The sequence below is a fragment of the Nannospalax galili genome, unplaced genomic scaffold, assembly GCF_000622305.1.
Source record: "Nannospalax galili isolate Female #2095 unplaced genomic scaffold, S.galili_v1.0 scaffold829, whole genome shotgun sequence".
Classification (NCBI taxonomy): domain Eukaryota; kingdom Metazoa; phylum Chordata; class Mammalia; order Rodentia; family Spalacidae; genus Nannospalax; species Nannospalax galili.
In genome coordinates this window covers 4,197,250-4,218,068 of record NW_008360329.1, presented here as the reverse complement: position 1 = coordinate 4,218,068, position 20,819 = coordinate 4,197,250, and the positions used below count along the sequence as shown (strand labels likewise).

The following is a 20,819-nucleotide window of genomic DNA, read 5'->3' as shown; positions in this document are numbered from 1 at the left end:
ATTAGGAAGTCATTTTCCTCTGCCCTGTGCATGATTCCTGTAGAGGACCCCTTCACTCCTCAGGCCTTCTTCACTCCCCTACATCAGCCCTGGCACTAGTGTAATGACAGATGCACAGCAAGAGAGCCACCATATCCAAATTACATGTTATAATGCTGCACTCTCTACTTCTGAGATCAAGCATGGCTTCTAGGACTTCTTCTGATGTGTCACTCAATTGTAAGAGGGCCCTTCCTTCTCTATGTGTGCCTCATTCACCTCAGCAGGCAAAGAAGAAGTTATTCTGATGGCCTCTGGTGCCTGAGGGCTCTTAGGCAGCCAATACACAGGTGGGGTGAGCAATGCTCACCAGACTCCATATGCACGGGAACCTCATAAATACTGGTTTTTATGTATATGGCCCTCTCTCCTGTGAGTCTTCCCAGCCTCTCTCTGACCAAACTTGGAGAGTTTTCATCCTAAGGAGTTGTGTCTTAGGAGAATGGCATATTATATAGACAGATAAGTGACTAGAACTCTAGCCAGATCATGAACAGCCAAGGGAAGACTTTTCCAATCCAGGTAGTTGTTATGAAGGTCTCATCCCTCACTCCCTCCTCTGTGTTCACTTTCTCTTCCTAGTCCTATCTCTCTCTTGCACCCAGCTAGCCCCCTTCACCATTTTCCGCAGACTGATGTTCCCAATACATCTTTTAAAAGTTCCTTCCTATTAGTGGCGAAAGACTTTCCCTATTGGTTCTTGGTATCTTGAGCTCCATCAGGGGTGCTCATGGAGGCTTCTGCTGTGAGCCAGGAGCTCGTAAGCATGTGGGTCTGGTGAGCAAGAGTAGAAAAGGTGTTGTTCTTCCAGCAATTTCGCCCACCAGAGGCAGCTCCAGCTGCTTTCCATATTCTCTTTTCATGACATAGACATGTTCTAATGATCCTGCCCCCTTGGGAGAGAGCTGTCCTAGAACCCCTCACTAGTGTTGTGCCAAGAGAGAAGCACCTGGCTGTTGTGTCCTATCTGAGCCAACTAGAGCAGAAGAAAACACAGTGGGGTGTTTGTTCTGTATTTCACAATTCCACATCTTCCTGTATATTAATTACCTTCCTCATTATTGTGACGAAATACCTGACAGAAGCAACTTAAGGAGAGAAGGGTTTATTTTGGCTTACAGGCTGAGGTTACAGTCCGTTATGATAAGGAAGTCATGATGTAATAGTTACTTTTCTGTCACTGTGGTAAACCATGACCAAGGCAACTTACAGAAGGAAAAGTTGATTGAGCTTACAGTTTCAGAGTAAAGAGTCTATCATGGTGGGGAAGGCATGGCAAGAGACAGCTAGAACAGAAAGTTCAGTGCTCACAACTTCAAGTAGGGCCAGGAAAGAGAGACCACAAACTTACAGTGAGGCAAGCCTATGAACTCTTAAAGCCCAAGTGACATACTTCTTCCAGCAAGGTTATTCCTCCTAACCCTCCTAAAACAGTGCCACCAACTGAGGACAAATACTTGGAGCCTGTGGGGGACAGTTCCACCCAGACCACCACACATGGCAACAGGAACATGAGGAAACCAGTGTCACTGCATTCACAGTCAGGAAGCAGAAAAAGATGAAAAATGATGCTCAGCTAGCTTCTGCTTTTTATACAGTCCAGGACTGCAACCCATGGCATAGTGCCACCAGCATTTAGAGTAGATCTTCCTACTTCAGTTAACCTAATCTAGAATCTCCCTCACAGGCAGGCCCAGAGGTTTGTTCCTTCTGGTGATTCTAATTCGCACCGAGTTGACAATTGAGATTAGCCATTACTCTAGGAAGAGGGAAGGACAATTCTGGATTGTTCCTTTATGTAGATATCTTATTTTCATTGTTCTCATCTTCCTCTTCTCTCTTACTCAATTTCAGAGAAATACCTAAAATGTTCTTTGACATAGTACATTGCCAAACATGAAGCTCCAGTACTTGCTTAATATTCTCTAAAATAGATTTTCATTTGAGTCATGAAGCCAGCCATGGTGAAACTTGACAATGATGTCAATATGCTTCTGAGAATTCCTGATAAAGACAAAGTCAGTCCTGTCTATGATGGCTTTAGCTATCAGGAATTAGCCAGCAGTGAAAATAGTAAAAGTTCTAATAGTTCCTATAAGGGAAAAAAAATCTATGAATAATAAAAAATATAACGGAACAGCCAAGAAACTTATAGACTTTAAGTAGATTCATATTTCATTTGCCATTGCTCACCTCATGCCCAGAAGCACAAAGGTATGCTGCCGTGTATTTGTTTACAGCTGAATGCAAAGTGTGCAGAATGTGTTTATTATGTAGTTAAAGGTGTTGCTAGAAAATCATTGAACCAAACAGGTTATTTTTGCAAAGGACAGCAAACACAAGAAATTTTGTGTGTTTCTGAACCTCTGCTCATAAAAGACCTTCTGTTTATCTGGAGATATGTTTGTTTCTGATGACCGACAGCAGCTCAAGGGGTGGTACAAACTGGTGACAGTCAGGAAAACGAGGCTGATTTGATGACATCAGAGGCATCAGTAGCTAAAAGGTGGCAACTGGGTTTTAGTCACTGTTTTCTGATTCTGAATTACTTTGTTTGATAATCTCTTTATATAATCTGATCAATCATCTGATACTTGAAAATGTGCTCATACACACAAAGACAGCAGAGCAGAGCACATGAATGACAAGACTAGATCGGGCCTGTCTAGTTTGCCATATTTCTCAACAAATATGGCTTTTAAAGGTTGAAAAGCTCACATGCCTTTAAAAAAAATTCTAATTATATGTATGTGTGTATGGCTGTGTGGGAGAAGCCTGCAGAGGCCAGGAAAGGGTGTCAGATCCCCTGGAGCTAAAGTTATAGGTGGTTATGAGCCATCCATGGTGGGTGCTGGGTACTCAGGTCCCCTTCAAGAGCAGTGTATGCTCTTGACCACTGAGCCATCTCTCCAGCCCCAGATGGTTCCTCTTATCATTTAAATCTCTGCTTAAAGATACCTCAGACAGCTGTCCCCAAGACTCATGTCTCAAGAGCCCCAACCACCACCACCATCATCCTCTCCCCTTTTTTCCTCTTTTTTAGTTTTCTCTCCTCGCCTGCTATTTGTATGTTAGTCTTTTGTCCATCTTCTCCTATAAGGAAGAAAGATGAGTCCTCTTATCACCTGATGTCCTCAGTACACAGGACAGTACCAGGCATTAGGTAGGCATTCCTTAGACATACTGCTTTCTTCTCTGGATCTTCTAGACCACACTTGAGTCTATTTCATGGAAATGTTGATTCTGTGTCCACCAAAGAAAATGTTTATTGAACAGTTAAAACAGGAAAGGGTTTTACTCTGACCTCCCCTGACTGTGGAGCCCATGGTACTTTGCACTATGTATTCTGTTACTAATCACCAGCTGCTTTCATGTTGTGGGATCTGGTTACACTAACAACCCATCCACTATTTGTTAACATAGTAAGCATTGAGAGAAAGCGAGTCCTATAAAACTTCCCAGGCCCAACATAGTGTAAGGAAGGCTTTGAACAGCAAACACATGCCCATCCTTACTGCAGTGGTATTGGCACAGCAGGTCAGCTGGATAGCAGGCTTTGCTCCATTGACAGACAGGAGGAATGGCCTGGCATATCTTTCTTTTGTGTGCTGTTAATTTACCCCTGTGAGCAACTTTTTAAGAAGGAAGGCCTTCTTCTTTTAGAAGTGCTCCTTTTTTCATTGCCCAACTCCAACCCAGTAGCCAGAGTCTGATCCTGTTCTGTCTGGGAATATAATTACTACATTTTCTGCTAATGGCTGTATTTTACATGATAATGAACCCAGCCTTTTCTACAAAGTCTATTTCATTTATGCAAAATAGATATAATTGGGACTGTGTATGAATCATACTATTCTTTCAGGGAGCAGAAAAGCTGTTATGGAGCCCATAGAATACAATTTTATGGGCCCTTGTCAGCTTAACACAAGAAAATGTTTCTGTGCTCACAAGAGATAGTGTTTATTGAAAACCTTCAGGTAACACAAAAAAGAGCTTTTGAAATTCATGGCCTTTGTGACTTCCTATCATAGAAAGGTAACTGGCCTTTGATCACCTTTCACACTTTGATGTTGTGACCTTGGTGCATCAGTAGCCTGAAAGTATCAAGGAGACTCTTGCTCACTGTTTCCAGTAGTGTAAAACAGCTATTCCACATCAAACCTAGCTATTAACAATGAAACGAAAAAAATGAATTGGTAAGGAGATGCAGTAAAAGCCTGTGAAAGTGCCATAAAGTCTCTAAAACTGCAATCCCTAAGAGAAATTAATTTTATCCTGGAAAGAAAAAGTTTGTAAAGAAAAAGATGATAAAATACTCAGTTATTTAATTTTGCCATCAACTTGTAGATTCACTCCAAAAAAATCTGCAATAACTTCTTTACCTGATGTACTATTTGATGTTTAAATTGAGTTAATTCTATACATTAACTTAAAGGTGAAGTCTAAGACTTAATAGTTAAGCATTTCAGAAGTGTTTACCTCTTGGGGAATTTATTAATCTTTGTCTTTTATGTGAACTTGATTTTTTAAAAATGCCATGATCCTTAAGCACACTTATATCAAGAAGTCTTAAGTTTAGGGTAAGTTACTCTGGCAAACATCTAGAAAGAAACTTTTTACTAAGGAACAAAATTTTAAGTTTGGAGATAATGCCCGTGATCTGGTATAGAAACTTGCTTATTTTAGCCTAATAATTATTAATATTAATAGTTCTCTATTATTTTCAAAGGCAAGAGCTCAAAAAATTTCTCTCTGTGCATGCATGTGGAGGCCAGAGAGATTTGTGCTGGATATCTTCTTTGTTGCTCTACACCTTATTTTTTGAGATAGGGTCTCTCACTAAACCTGGGGCTCTCCAATTTGACTAGACTGATGGGCCAGCAAGCTCCAGGAATCTACCTGTGTCTGACACCCCAGTACTGGGATTACAGGTGTGAGCTGCCACACCCACGTTTTTACATCAGTGCTGGAGATCTGACCTCAGATCTTCATGCTGACACTTTACTGACTAAGCCATCTCCTCAGCCCCTACTTTGGTTTTTTAATCAATATACTACCATGAAATATCTTTTTAAGATGCAGACAGTTATGAAAGAAACTATATAGTTTTGCGAAATACAAGATATAAACTGACTTTTTTCTTTTAATGTTAGCCCTTAAAAAAAACCTAATCTTTGGAGCTGGAGAGATGGCTCATCAGTTATGAACACTGTCTGCTCTTGCAGGGGACCCAAGTTCAATTCCCAGCAACCACATGGCAGTTAACAACCATCTGTAACTCCAGTTTCAGAAAATCTGACACCCTCTTCTGACCTCCATGGGAATTGCACAACACAGGTGCACTTACACACAAGCAAGACACTTATACACAGAAAATAAAAGTAAATTTTAAAAAAAACTAATCTTCATTTTTTTCCGCTATGATGTCCTTAGCTGTTAAGACATAAATATTTAATTCGTTTCCTGAGTAGAGATTACTCATGCCAACATCCATTCTTTAGGAAAAATTAAAAACTGATTTTACAGAGGCAAGCAGATCTCTGTGAGTTCAAGGCCAGTCTGATCTACATAGTTCCAGGCCAGCTGGGGCTACAGGGAGACCCTCTCAAAAAGACCCCACCCCAAAACTGACTTCTATTCCATTCTAGCAATAATTGATAGATTTAAATAATAATTAGGTATGCTAAATTATTAAATTTTTAAAAATGTTTTAAATTTATTTTTATTTTATGTATATGAGTGCTTTGCTTGCATGTAAATGCATCCATGTCATGCAGTGCTCATGGAGGCCAGAAGAGGGTGTCTGATCCCCTTGGAACTGGAGTTACAGATAGCTGTTAGCATGTAGGTGCTGGGATTCAAGGGTTTTCCGCAAGAGCAGCTGGTGCTCTTAACCACTGAGTCACTTCTCCAGCTTAATTATTAAACTTTTTAAAATGTTTGGGAAACTAGTAACACGGTGAAGTCATTGTTTTTACTCATAACAAGTCTTTTCTTCTTTTGTAGGAAGTGGCTGTTCTTGAATGTTTTTAGTTCTTGCTCTCATATGCGTAAAGCCCTTTACTAGACATTGTTCTACTTAGCAAAGAAAAAGTAAAAATGGCTCCAGTGCCATCAACCAAGTGACGCCTTCTCTAGCAGAAAGGACAATGACAGTAAGTACTGTTAATAGTAAATGTGGAGAGAAACAGAATTGATGGGACCTGGGGTGGCCTTGGGAAACTGCAGAAGATGGCTCTTGCTGGATCTCAGGATAATGGTGGTTGCTTGAACAAAATGCCTTTGTGGAAGCTCTTTCTTGTTACCGTTGTTCTTAATTTTCTGAACACTATTTTTAATTCTTGCCAAGACCAAAGGCTTATTAAAACATAATTTGCCACAGATCCCAAAATGGACCTGCAGGCTTTCAAAGCAGGTTTGAACACCAGCATGCAAAGAAACCATTCATTTACAAGTTTCTGTGAGCTAAGAGTAAACCAGAATGGACTAGAATACTCGGTAGAAGTGAACAAAATGCCAGGCCAGCGGATGCAAAGCTGCTGCAATTTCCTTTCCTTACTCCTTTCTTCAGGAGAAAAGCAGACTGGAAAATAACAATGGAGTTGGCTTGAAGGCCTGTTTTTTTTTTCTTTATTAAAAACTTTATTGAGTTTTTGCAAATTTCATACATTTTGATCAAATTTAGATCTCCCTATCTCCATCCCCTACTACTCCTGCCCAATTTCATGTAATATATAATTACATAGCTAGCATATATATTACATATATATACATACATATACACACACACACTATATATATATATATATATGTATATATATAGCCTATAGAGTCAAACTTGCGTTCCCAAATATCCTTCAATATGGATCCATTCACTGGCTTATTCTTACTCCCATAAATGAATGCATCTCTCAACTCTCACCAGAGAAGCTTTCTTATGCAGCAGATGGTGATTTACACAGAGACCTGCAACTGACCAATGTAAAGAGAATAAGAGACCACAGAGTACTTATCCCTGAATAGGACACCTAAATCAAACTCTTGTCACCCATGGCTCAGGGACCATTGTGGAAAAGGAAGGCAGAAAGATTATAAGAGCCAGAGGTGGTGGATGACCACAGGGAAATAGAGTCCAGACAGCTGGGCAGTTACACATATGAAGGCTCTTTTAAAGCTCATGTTGGAATTCCAGTGAGGAGAGTATCTTAGGCAAGGCCAACCTTGTCCTGTCCTTATCACAGCCTCAAGCTGTTAACATCACTGTAGATGTGTCACAGTGGTGTACATTGGTTCTTATCCAATCCTCTCATGATCTTTTGAGGTGTATATGTGTTTAGCAGTGAAGGGGGGTATAGGGCCCACTGGCTGGGCTGGAGTGAGACTTTTCACTGTACACTAACTGTGTCATTTGGCCATGATTTTTTAGAGCCTTTTGTGTCTCCACACCCTCATTCATAAAAAGAAGAGACAATAACAGCACTTAGTGTTGAGGCCTGGTATTAATGTTAATATGTTTTTTGGTCCACTGTTAGCTGTAATCATCATTGTCTTCATTTGAAGTCAAAACAGTTGAGCCCAGAGGTTAATTAGCTTGCCCCATTATTCACAGTCTGACCTAGAACCCACAGTTGTCCATGAGACTCACTGAAAACTGTGTATACAGTATACAGCCATATTGAACCGAACAGCCAGTTGAGAATTGCATGTTTTAAATTTCATCACAGACAAATTTGTTTTCCATATGTTCTCTGTGGATGACCTTATACATTCCCCAAACTTCATTTGTCATGCAATTCAGGGTTCACTGTAATACATTTAAGTACCTGTTTTCTGTAAATGAAGTTTTATTGGAACAGCCGTGTGACCATCCCTCAGCTGTTTTTCATGACTGCTTTTGTGCTGTAGTGGCAGAGTTGGAGTTGTGAGGGAATATGTGACATACAAAATCTGAAATATGTATACCCAGGCCCTTTACATAAATTGGTGCATTCCTTGATCTCATTTAGTACTTTAATCTTTCCCCTGAGATCTTTATTCTTAAATTTTATCAACTTGTCAAATTTCTCTACATCATGCCCCATGTCCACCTTAAAATCAGCATCTGCCAAACTGATTTGTGTGTATTTCCTATTGGAAATTAAATCCTTCTGAGTTTCCTGTTCCTGTCCATACACAACCATATGTCAACATACTGCCCTTCTCTGCCTTGCTTCTGTCTAATCTGCTATGATGACCTGTCTGTTGATTATCCTGAATGCATAATCTTCTTGAGGATAGTGACCTAGGCTTTTAATTAACCAAACTTCCCCATTCTGGTGTTCTCAAGCCTTAGCCCAGAAATTCCTTTCTAGTCCCACAAAAAGTTCAATAACGTATATTGGTAATAGCTATTGATATATCTGTCACGGGAGATGGGTCACAGCTTCACAACTAAGAATTTGGAAATGGTAGAAGGAAGGAATATTCTTAAAGCTTTACTTCCATTAGTTGAACATATTAAAAAGAGCACAATTATCTAATTGATTGAGTTGCCACTTTAAAACCATTCATCATTAATGCTTTGAGATGGAATCTCTGTTCTTTAATGCAAGGCTTCCTTATCTAGGGGTAAGGAGTTAAAACTCTAACATGACATTATCATTTTTTAATTCATCCAAAGAGCATAGTCAGATAATAAATGCATTTTCATCCTCATCAGTCTTACTTGACTATTATTCTAAAGCTCTTTATATTATTAGCTCTGCATTCTCTTTTATGAATTTAAAATTATACTGTGATAACTAGTGAAGAGCACAGAAGAATAGAATACAAATAAATAAGCTTTGAAATACAAACGGATTAGTGGGATAATTAATATCCACTCAGTGCCTTAGTATCTTTGATCTTGGCATTTGTTTTATCCAGCAAATATTTTCATAGTACTTTAATTTCAGTTTCTTATTTGAAAACTTAGGCAGGAGTAGCCTTTGTTTTCCAAGAACAACAGAGACATTGACAGCATTTACATGGAAAGCTGAAGCCATAAATTGATTCTAATCCTCTGAGCAAAGATAGTAGCCTTTGTGTGACATAGGAGTTGGGTTTGTTCATACAAAATAATCCAAAGAATAACAGGTCCACATACTGAACAATGATCTGAAATATTAATATTTTTCTTTGGTTAGTGATAATATCATATGTTAATAAGAATCCCTAAATACTTCCTGAAATTTTAATTATCTATAAAGTTTCAACACTGTATTTTGATCAGACATGTAAAGAAATGGTATAGCTCAATTACTGTCAAATTAAGGATGATTTTACATTCTGATCCAGAGAGAAATGCCACCCACCATCAGGCTTCAGAATAGCTGAAATGCTTAAAGAAATAGCAAGTGGTTAAGTGCACTGAGCTAAAACATCAATTCAGTGTCCTTTTCTCAGCCGCCTCCTGCAGTTGTGGCAGCTGCTGCTGTCACTATGTCACTGGTCCTCTGCTGGTAACCCAGGAGGTCCTCCCACCTAAACTGGAGGGTGGCACATCAAGACTTACTACGAAGTCTCACATAACAGGCATATTCATGTCTTTAGAGAATAAGTGTTTGCAGATCCATAGTCCTATCCAGTGATCTTTTTGAAATAAAATTAATTTAATCGTTTATTTTTGCAACTCTGAGTATTGAGCCTAAAAGGCTCTCACATGCTAGAAAAGTACTCTACCACTGAGCTACATCTCCGGCATTTTTACTTTTATTTTATTTTGAGACAGGGTGTTGCTAAGTTGCCCACACTTTGCCTTAAGCTCATTCAATATCCCACACAGGCCTTGAACCTATGATTCTCCTGTCTCAGCCTCCTGAGTAGCTGGGATTACAGGTTTGCATCATCAGGTCCTGTTCACAGAGATGGTTTTGTAGAACCAGCCAGTTTGAGGCAATGGAGAGAGCATGGCCTTAGATCAGCCACTTAACCCCCCTTCATGTTTAACATGGGAAGTAATGTCCACTTCATAAAAGATGTCATAAAGAAGAGGAATAATCCTTATAAGATGCCTGGCAGGTGGTAGATGCTGTAGACATTGTAGTGGAGTGGCTATTGATGTTATCGTTGTCATCATCACCACCACCACCACATTAGAAGCTTATCCTAGTTAATTATACAACATCACTATTCAGTTTCTGAAATCAGCCTTGTCACCTACAGGTTAGCTGAGAAGAGGAAGAATCATCTCACTCTTGATAGGGAAATAGCTCTTTTCCAGGATGCTAAATATTTATCATATGAGATCATGATTTGGTGTCATGGAGGAAAAATATGTGGAATTCACTTCATGTTTTTAAAAAAGAAAATTTGGGAACTATATAACATAAGGAAATGACTAAAGATACAAAAATGCATGATAGCTTATAATTTTTAAAAAATCCAGAGACTGTTCTTGAAACATGGAAAAGCATTTTTGACATAACTGAAAATAACACATAACAGTATTTACTTACCAATAGTAACTTGGTGAGTATTTCTATAAAGATCAAAGGAAACATTAGACAACAGTAGAGTTCAGAGTCCATCATTCTCTGTCTTCTGTAGAGTCATGGAACTTTGTAGCAGCTGTCATGACTTGTCTTCAGACACGCTAACCCTCATTTTCTCATCTTTCTAATGAGAGAATGCGTTTGCCATTCCTAATGGCAGACTTGAAACAGACTTATGGAATAAAGTCCTTCTTTAAATAGTCCTCTTCTGCCATTTTTAAAGTTTGTTTGTTTGTTTTGTTTTTTTCTAGGTTGCTAAAATCTTCTATATGTAAGCAAACTAACAACCCCAGGAGGGTTGAACGGAAGATTGGGATTTCCAATTAATCCAACATAAAGAAATACACAGGTAGATGCATCCTTCTGTGGTCATTTACGTGCCAGTTTGGGGCCTGATTACTTCAAAAGGCTTAAGTGCTTTGTAAAGGGCACCAGATGGTGATTTATATCAATTAGACTTCTCTGAGGTCTTGCTTTTCTATTTCCTCTTACTGCATCTAACAGGCACTCTGAAATGGTAGTGCTCATGTTACCTAAGCTAGAGCCTCTAGGCACTGTGGGTCAGCCTTCACACAGGATTCAACAGAGCTGGCATCCAGTATGTGTGCCAGCACTCAAGCCATGTTGCAGGCAGCTTATAGATTGACCCAGAAAAGCATGCTACACAAAAAGAAAATACTGTGTTTACTAAAAGGATTTTAAACACACCCATACACACAAATTATCTCATGAAAAGTCGACTGTTAAGACAAAGAGAAATCAGAGTCCCCTGGAGCATGTAGAAAGGTATGCAGCACCCAGATTTACCTGGACTCTGCTGTTTTAGCAGATGGATGCTTCAGGGAGATGTGAGGTGGTGGCTCTGTGTTTGATTTCTCCTGTGCACATGTGCTACAGGGTTGCCCCAACATTTTGGCAGGGGTGGGAGACTATGATTTTGGAGTCAGCCATGTCTGGCTTAGGCACTTCCTTTTCTCTTTTCATTGCTTTCCAGCTTTCTCTGCATCATGTTTCCTTGTCTGTCTTTTAGTTTTCCTACCAGGAGGTAGGAATTAAATTACTTCTCCAATGTATTTACTATTCATTAATTAGCTTACAGACAAAGATAGATAAAAACAGTGAGCGTCAAGGTGGTGTACATCTGTAATCCCAGCGCTCCAGAAGCTGAGGCAGGAAAATAGTGAAGTTTAAGGCCAAACTGGGCTACTTAGAAAGCCCCTGTCTCAAAAGAAAAAGTAAAAGCGCTGTGGGTGTTTTTTTGTTTGGCTTCATGACTAAGCTTTGGTCTCCTCTCTTCTGTGGTTGGCACTTCACAACAGCTGCCCTTGTGAAAGAGTGAAATTCTGATGGAAAACTGCAGAGCCATGGTGGGACTTAGGTTCCTGTGACCTTAGATACAGAAAGCTAACACCTCCAAAGAGGATCTTCCCAGCAAATTTCACAGCTCTTCCTATACTGTAAATGTTTAAACCTAAGTTTGCTTCAGTAGATAAATTATGACATTTTGGGACATGAAGTAGACTAATTTGTGTGATTAAATTCTCATTCATTTGCTAGAAGATTAAATGCTTCATTGCAAAATGCCAAAGGACACTTTTAATTTGGAGTCTGAATTTTAATTGGAACACCATCATTCTATTTTGATCATTGGGGAGGAACAATGAACATGTGCTTAAGTTGTAAAGTAAATGATTAAGCCACATTAACTATAAGGCAGCTTTCTTTAGGTTTTCCTCTTTTTTTTTTCAGAAAAAAAGGTGTACTTTTTATCCACATTAAAAATAAAAATTTGTGCATGTAATGTACCTTGTGCATGTTAATGACTTAGTCCTATGTCAAATAGGGTCACTAGAGTCAGAGCCAGGAGATCAAGCGACCTGTTGTATCCCAGTCGCAGTACAGGGTTAGTTACACAGAAGGTGCTCAATAGTTACACATTCAGTCTCCAGATGAGTGATTAGCTACTCTGAGTCGGAGTTTGGGCTGTAATGCCAGTCCTGCCAGTCCTCAGAATATCACTGAACCAGAGTCAGTTCCCTGTCTGTACACAGTATATGACAAGATTCGCTCTGCTTTTTGAAGGAAGTCTAACAAAGGACTGGAAGTCTGAGAATCAAGGGGAAATGTTCATCCCATCTCTGGGTTCCAAAAGATGGTGGTTTGATTTGGGCAGTGGTAACCAGTGTTGTCATTGTGTGTTCTGTTACTTCGTGTCAGTGCTATGCCAGTAAAAGCGTGCAGTTAGCATTCAACAGATGCATATTTAAGTTTCAGAAACTAGTATTCTGACACTAAAACTGAGGAAGATTGATAATTTCTTGTAAATTATTTGACTTAGAAATATTGTGTACATTTAGACTTAATTATAATTCCTTTAATCTTTTTTTGTTGGAAACCACTGGAAATTATATATACTTAGAAGACTAAATCATTTCTTTTTGTACATTAATAGCTTTTATGTGCAGGTGAATACATATAAATATTATGAGGCTCTGAGGTATAGATAGATGAAAACTCAGCATATAATGGATTACTGTCACTCCTTTGGACATTAGATCAGGACATACATCACATAAAATTCACTCTTAGAAATGTTGTCAATTTAATGATAGGGTTTTGTTGAAATGAAATCCTGCAGGTTTTGATGAAGAAAATCAATCAGTGTGTGCCTTATCTTTTATTCCCTCTTCTGGCTCAATGTGCAATTAGATTTACTCTACAGGATCACAGTGTGTGGCATATATTAATTTTATACTCACCCTGCCCATATTAATTTTCTAGTCACCCTGCTGAACAGTGAGATCAGAAATGTTCTAATCAAGCCATAACCATTACAGAATCACAAGTGTTACAGTTCGATTTTGTTCCTTTTCTATCTTTAGTTGGCTGATGTGTTAAGGGGCTGAACCATTTTTGAGTTTACTCAAGATGTTTGAGTTTACTTTCAATATACATTATGTATTGTCAGTAAGCTCTGAACTGCAAAGATTTACAACATACATCACTTTTTAAAGCCATCTAGTCAGTATATGTATTCATACATAGAGGAATAATAGTGGCCTCTCAGTGAAAACCGTAATAAAAACACTCCTGTGCCTTTTTCCTAAGCTTTGAGAAGCATTAGAAGACAGGCTAAAATCACTACAAATGAGGCTCAGACATCACCTTTATTACTAACAAAGGCCAGGTTGGAGGATAGGGTTTATTCTAATGTGGAACCCCAGCATGAAGCATAGGCCGCAGTGGCTGGCACGGGCATCTCTCTCGTTCCAGAAGATCAAGTCAGATTATAGCACATAGAAAAGAGAATTTCAATTCCTATAGTACAGCCCTACTCCTGAAATAGGAAAATGCTCAGCCCCAGATAACTCCTTAGAGCAGTCACCCCACCTCCCCATGTATGGAGTAAATGAAGAGATGGTGAGCTTATGTTCTTGAAAAAAAAAAAAAAGCCCCATCCATGAAGAGCAGGCAATAGAGCATTTCATGTCACATGAAAATGCACAGAATTTAAAGACAGAAGGAAAAGAGATAGCCTTGCCAAGAGTGATTAGTTCATGGAGCTAAATGGTCAGGGAAGACAGATGGAACATTCGAGGCTGAACCATATCAGCAGAGATGCATACAGGGGAGTGAATTTGTGTTGGAAGAAGCCAGGCCTGATGGATCATATTACGGGGTTAGAAAGTCCTAACTACATGAGCTGAGGAGTTCCCTCCTTACCCACAGAGCTGTCAGCAGTAGCACCTGTGATCTTTCTTTGTGAACGGTGTTGTTTTTGCTTTACTGTATGCTAACACACTATACTCTGAGAATATCTTTATGTTTGCATAGTTTTCTCTGTAATTTATCTTGGCTAATGACATTTAACTATAGACTTTCCAATTACATATTGAACTCCATGACTAACCATCAGATTTCAATAGCAAAGAGCCTATAATTTTTGGAATGTATGATCTATATAAGGACATGTTGCAGAGAGATTATTTCCTCCATTTCCATGATAAAAATCCTGTTTGCGGTTATGTTAAAAGGGAGAGTTAGCTATGAGATAGTTATCAGAAGATGCAGTTAGTACACATCGGTCTGACTGGATTGAGTGGGCCTTTGGGAGACTCAGGGTAAAGGCAAGATACATTCCCAGGGCAAGTGCATGTTGCTGTTGAAGGCTTCTGCTTCTGTTTAAATGAGGGTTGCATTACATTTCTTCAAGATCAAGTCCTTTGACAGTGGAACTTCAAAGAGAGATCATCGTCAGTCAGTCATGAGATAGCTGGCCTGTTACATAGATTTTGTCATTCCACCCTGTAAATAATGGTTGCCCAAAGACAATATCACTTTTTTAAAAAGTCTTGGGCCAAGTCTTGTGGCACATGCCTTTAATCCTAACACTTGGAAGATAGAAGCCAGTGGATCTCTATGAGTTGAGACCCATCTGGTTTACATAGCGAGTTCCAGGCCAGTCAGGGCTAATAGTGAGACCGTCTCAAAAAAGAAAACAAAAGTCATTAATACTATGAGACTGTGAAATAGGTTCAGTTCTTTATTGAAGGCTTGGGCATGGAGCACTGTGCCACATTAGCAATGCTTAAAAAAGGGTGGTAAGAGGATGTGGAGAACAAAGTGCCTTAGCTACCAGCAGTGTTCCTGTCATCCAGGAGCTGAAAAATCTCACTGGGGAGATATGACAAGCAGTCACATGCTAGATGATAAAAACAAGATACTATATGGATAAGTGCCAAGTTGTCTGTGTCTAGACCTGCATTACCTCATTTATTCAGACAACTTCTTGCAGAGTTCCCTTGCCTGGGGCACTGACAGATGTGACTGTCCTGGCTGAGCTCAGAGGTCATTGGATTTGTTATTGTATATAATCATTGTCTTCTCCACTGCCTAAAACATGGAGCTTTCTCATCTTGGATCTCATGAGTTCTTAAGTTCTTTCCTAGCTCTCAGCTGACAGAATCCACAGTCTCTGTAATGACAGAAAGAAGAAAGGATAGGGATTCCGTAAACAAAGGGAACACACATGGTCCAGTTTCATTCTTCATCTGGGCAATAGACAGGTTGAGTGGTCCTGACATGAATCTGTGTTGTCAACTTTTCTTTGGGTGACTGCAAACATTACAGGCTGTGGCAATTCCTTCCCTCTGAGTGCAGAAGGTCTATTTTATTTTGCCCATGTGCATATTTGTTTATGAAAAATTGACTTGTTTTAACAGCAATCTTGAGAAGTGAGATGAATTTAATGAACCATTCTTTTTTGAAAAAGTGTATGGAGATAGCATTCACATGACATACACTGCACCCATTTAAATTATCCAGCACAATGGCTGTCGGTATATTCAGTCTTGCAACCATTACCACTGTCAGCTTTAAAACATTCTCTTTGCCTCAAAAGGAAAGCCTTCACCAGCCCTGCCACCCTACCCACCAGTATCCCCAACTCCCACCTCCCACCCTACACACCTGCTGACCTACATTCTGTCTCCAGTGGACCACTTGTAAATGAAGGAGGCAGGCAGGGCAGCTCCGTCTAAATGCTCATCTTTGATGACGAACAGTGAGAAGTTGCTGACTCTAATAGAGAAGTCTCAAGTTGCTACATGTAACTGATTAGAAAATTGAGTGTCATCAAGAATAGTAATAAGCTGAAAATAGCCCTAAATTCTGTCTTAGGTAATCTTCAGCTGCTGTCATTTGTATATCTCAGTTAATGTTCTGCCACTTGAGATGTCTTTAACAAATAAAACAATCTGTAATAAATGGCTTGTGGTGTTTGTTTTGTGGCACTAGTGTATGTTACCTTACAGTTTTGCAGGGATGGCTCCTCTGTCAAAGAGATTGAAGCATAAGGGGGAGTTCACATAAACAAGTGAGCACAAAATAATATTGGAATGCTCTTCTAGTACAGAGCACTGGTAGGGACAGTCACTTAAGCCTGGAGACTTGTGGGGAAGGACTGTCAAAACAGGTCTTACAGAGAATAGAGCTAGAGATGACCAAAGCATTAGGGATGCTTGAGGAAAGGGAGAAGGCAATTTAGGTGGAGGACCAGGGGGCTCAGTCGCATAGAGATAGGGCACATCCTAGAGATCCGAGACATAATCAGATGAAGTAGTTAGGTAATAATGGGAAAGGAAGGCAATGAAGATCTTTTGGGTTATGAAAGAGGGTCTAGAAAGTCCTGTGTAAGGTACCAAGAAGCCAGGCTTCACCCACCATGACTGCTATGCCAAAGAACCACAAACTGGATTTCTCAGAATGACAGACTTACCTTGTCATACTTTGAAGTCCAAAAGTCTGTAGTCAGGGTGCCACCAGGGCCAAGTTCCTCCAGTAACCTCAGGGTAGAGGGATCTTTCTTTGCCCTTGTAGCTCCTGGTAGCCTCAGGCACTTCCTGAGTTGTAACAGGAAAACTCCCATTTCTGCCTCTGTCTTCAGTGATGGTCTTCCTCTCTCACATCATCTTCTCTCTATGTAGACTGGTCCCTTGACCTTCCTTTCCTCTGTCCATCTATCAGCACATTCCTTTTCTTATTTTCTGGTTGTTAACCTGAGCCCTTAGTGGCCAAGCTATCTCTCCAGCCCGACACACTTCTTTTTCCACTTTACTAGCCGAATACAAACCTTCCAGCCTGAGAGGAGAAAGAGGGGAAAAAACTCACAGAAGAAAAAGACATCCAAATCAGATAAGTGCCCCCAAATAAGGAAAGAGACATTATGCCAAAACCTGCATGTGAAAAGTTTTGTGGCCTGCTTATTTAGTCATGAAAAGTACAAGTTAAGGGACTGGAGAGATGGCTCGGCGGTTAAGAGCACTGCTTGCTCTTGCAGAGGACCCGGGTTTGATTCCCAGCACCCACATGGTGGCTATGAACTGTCCTTAACTCCAGTTCCAAGGGAATCCAAAGCCCTCTTTTGACCTCTGCGGCATTGCACGACACAAGTGCACTTACATACATGCAGGCAATACACTCATACACAAAATAAAATTAATAAATATTTTTTAAAAGTACAAGTTAGGTAGTGTTGGCAGTGGAAACCTGAAGCACAAGTGACATCTGTGTTCCCAGCATGAGCTGTCATGTGCCTAGTGAACAAAACACTTTCACATGCTTGGTAATGGTTTGGATATGAAGTGCTGCCCCCCACAAGAAGTTCATGCAAAGGCTGGGTACCCAACACAGTCATGTTCAGAGGTGGGACTTTGTGAAAGTGATTGGATCATGAGGCTCTGTCTTCATCAATGGATTAGCCATTAATAGATTCATAACTTAATGGCATTATTAGGAAGTGGTGGGAATTAAGGGGTGGGGCCAGGCTAGCTGTGGTGTGCTCTGGAAAGCTGTACTTTGTCCTCGGCCCCCTCTTGTCTGGTACTCTACTTCCTGGCTGCCATGAGGTGAGCAGCCTCTTCTGCTTCAGGCTCCCACTGCCATGACATTCTGCCCCACCTCAAGCCTGAAACAATTGAGTATGCCAGCTATGGACCTCCACCTCTGAAATCAGGAGCCAAAATAAGCCTTTCCTTGTTTAAATTGTTTCTCTCAGGTATTTGTCACAATGACCAAAAACTGACTAACACAAATTATTTCATTTGGGCGTCACATCAACTCCTTTAAAGAATAACCCTACCCCCTTTAAGGAGGGGACACCAAATCCAAGATTCAAAGCCATGTCTGATGATACCTCGGCTGTCATTTTTCTCTGATATTCTGATGCCTGCCTGATCTTAGCAGAATGTATTTGGGTACCCCAAAGATTTTTCCCCAATTTATACCTTTCAGATTGTCCCTCCAAAATCATCTGTCAGCTGCCTTAACTTTGAAGAATCACAGAGATTATCAAAGTAATTTCATCCATGTTATGTACTTTTTAATATTTTTATTTTATGTGTATGAGTATATTGCCTGCATGCAATGTATATGCACCCATGTCGTGCAGTGCCTGAGGAGGTCAGAAGAGGGCGTTAGATTCCCCTGGAACTGAAGTTACAGTTGTTAGCCACCATGTAGGTGCTGGGAATTGAACCCAAGTCCTCTGCAAGAGCAACCAGTGCTCTTAACTGCTGAGCCATCTCTCCAGCTCCCCATGTTACTTATTTATAAAGTAGATTAGTCGTTTGAATAACAAGCTTGATAAATAATGTGGATAGAATATGCCATTTCAGGAAGCCATCAACAATAGCTTGCAAGTGAATACTTAATTTCCTAATTCATGATGCCAAATCAGTGGATAGTATCATAAGCAATAGAGAAAAGACCAAAGCACTAAGGTTCTGTTCCTAGCCAGGCTTCAAGATAGTTCCTGGTAATGAGTCTAAAAATATTAGTACCTGATCTAGGAATAATGGCCATACTTCTTTATAAGAATAGTTATTAAGACTGATGAGACGGCTCAGTGGGTAAAGTGTCTGCTGTACAAGCATGAGGACCTGAGCTCAAGTTCCCAGGACCCACATGGAAAGCTGGTATGTCAGCACTCATCTCTAACCCCACCACTAGGAGTGGGGATGATGGGGAAAAAAAAAAAAACAGGCAGATCTCCAGAACTCACTAGCAGCCAGATTAGCCATTAGTGAAATTACAGGTACAGTAAAGAACCCTCCCGTCAAAAATTATGGTAGAAAGTGATAGAGGCAGACACTTGCCATCAATCTGACCTCTACATGCATACACACACACACACGAACCCATAGACACATGTACACCACACACACACATAAGAAATAGTTAATTATTTCACTAATTCACCGCATACAACCCCCAGCTTTTCCATGAAGAGAGTAGAAAAATAGTTAAAAGAGACAGAAGTATAATACCATCCACTAGTATGTTCATTTTCCAGAAGTTTTGATATACACAGCAGCAACCCCCTACCACCAATGTCGTCACAGAGATAAAATGCACCATTTGGAGTAGGGTTATAAAGTAGCACCTAGGGCATATTGAGGACCACAGCATCCCATGACTGACAGGTCCCTGGCCATCGTGGCCTCTCTAAGGGCCTTGCCCCCAAGCCAGCAGGCTCTCTGCTTGCAGCAACCCTTTCAAAGAACATAAAAGACCTGATGAAATAGTAGATTAAGTCTCTGGTTGCTCGTTCTCTGAGTCTGAGGTTACTTTTGCTACAATGCACCTTTCTGCTTTCTTTCTGTAGTGGTATTATAGAATTTTTCTTACCTGTGCTACTTCTTAACTACAGTTGCCATGGTAACACCTGTTGATGGCAAACCAGAATGAAAATAAAACGTAATTCTACAGTGAGGAAGCTGCTGCTGTATTCTTGTTCCTTGTACTCAGATAGATGGGGGGGGTTCACTTCTGAGTGGCACCCATTTTCTCCACTTTGACAGACTATTGAAACTGCTGTCTGCTGGCTCCATTTTACATGCTAAGAAGTATCTATGTCACCCTCTGGAATATTTGTTGTCTGGTTTGTTGCCAACTATAGTAGAAGTCATGTCTTTATCCGAAGAGTTCAAAGACTTTACAACCTTTTTGGGTTTTTTGTTTTTTGTTTTTTCGGTCTTTTTGAAACAGGGTCTTCTGTCGCCCCAGCTGGCCTGGAACTCACTATGTAGACCAGACTGGCCTCTCTCTAAAGACACATGCCACCACATCTGGCTTTTGCAACCTACTTTTACTTTCTCCTTTTCTCGTTTATTTTCTTCCTTTGTCATTTCCCCCCTTTCCATGATCAGTTAGATAGGTTCATGTTCCATCTTAGAGTACCCAGGCAAAGAAAGAACCACAGACAGCAGAAGCCTAGATTTCATGTTTCACTTAAAATATCACAGAGCAACTGAGAAAACAAGCCTGGCTTATGTGTGATGGCAATTAGCTCTAGCGATATGTTAAAAGAAATATATTGTTTGTGTTGAGCAAAATGAAAAGATTCTTTAAAATAATGTGCTGAAACAGTCATGCACAATCAGTACTCTCTTCTTACTGAAGTTTGGCTATCTCAGAACTAATCCCCATTTAAATGGGTGTTTGGACATGGAAGGCCTGGATGAGTATACAGGGGCATCTTTGGGTGAGAGGTTTCATCTTGTTGCTGAACAAGCAGAAGTGTGTATGAAATGACCCTGCACCTCCAGAGCTGATGGTCAGGAAAAGTAGTTGAGGTTTTGCTCGTGGATCAGATCCTAAAGAGCTGTATGGACACAGCTGGGCCTTAGTTTGTGAAGTTTGCTTTCAGCTGTGAAAGTATTTCACTCTTAACTCTAAAGTAGGCACATGTCCTGAGGAGTAGAACACAAA

At 40.1% G+C, this 20,819-nt stretch overlaps 1 protein-coding gene across 5 annotated transcripts in view; it reads left to right on the top strand.

Moving 5' to 3' along the window:
- Pag1 (phosphoprotein membrane anchor with glycosphingolipid microdomains 1) overlaps window positions 1-20,819 on the top strand; it is a 153,255-nt gene that overhangs the window by 67,092 nt on the left and 65,344 nt on the right. For 2 of the 5 annotated variants that reach the window (XM_029560166.1, XM_029560164.1), the window contains one exon: window positions 6,046-6,194. The exons of 2 other annotated variants lie outside the window; for them this stretch is intronic. The gene's annotated coding sequence lies outside the window, so the exon portion shown is untranslated. Of the gene's footprint in view, window positions 1-6,045; window positions 6,195-10,801; window positions 10,900-20,819 lie in introns of all 5 variants that reach the window. One more of the 5 variants, XM_029560165.1, reaches the window with a different exon arrangement.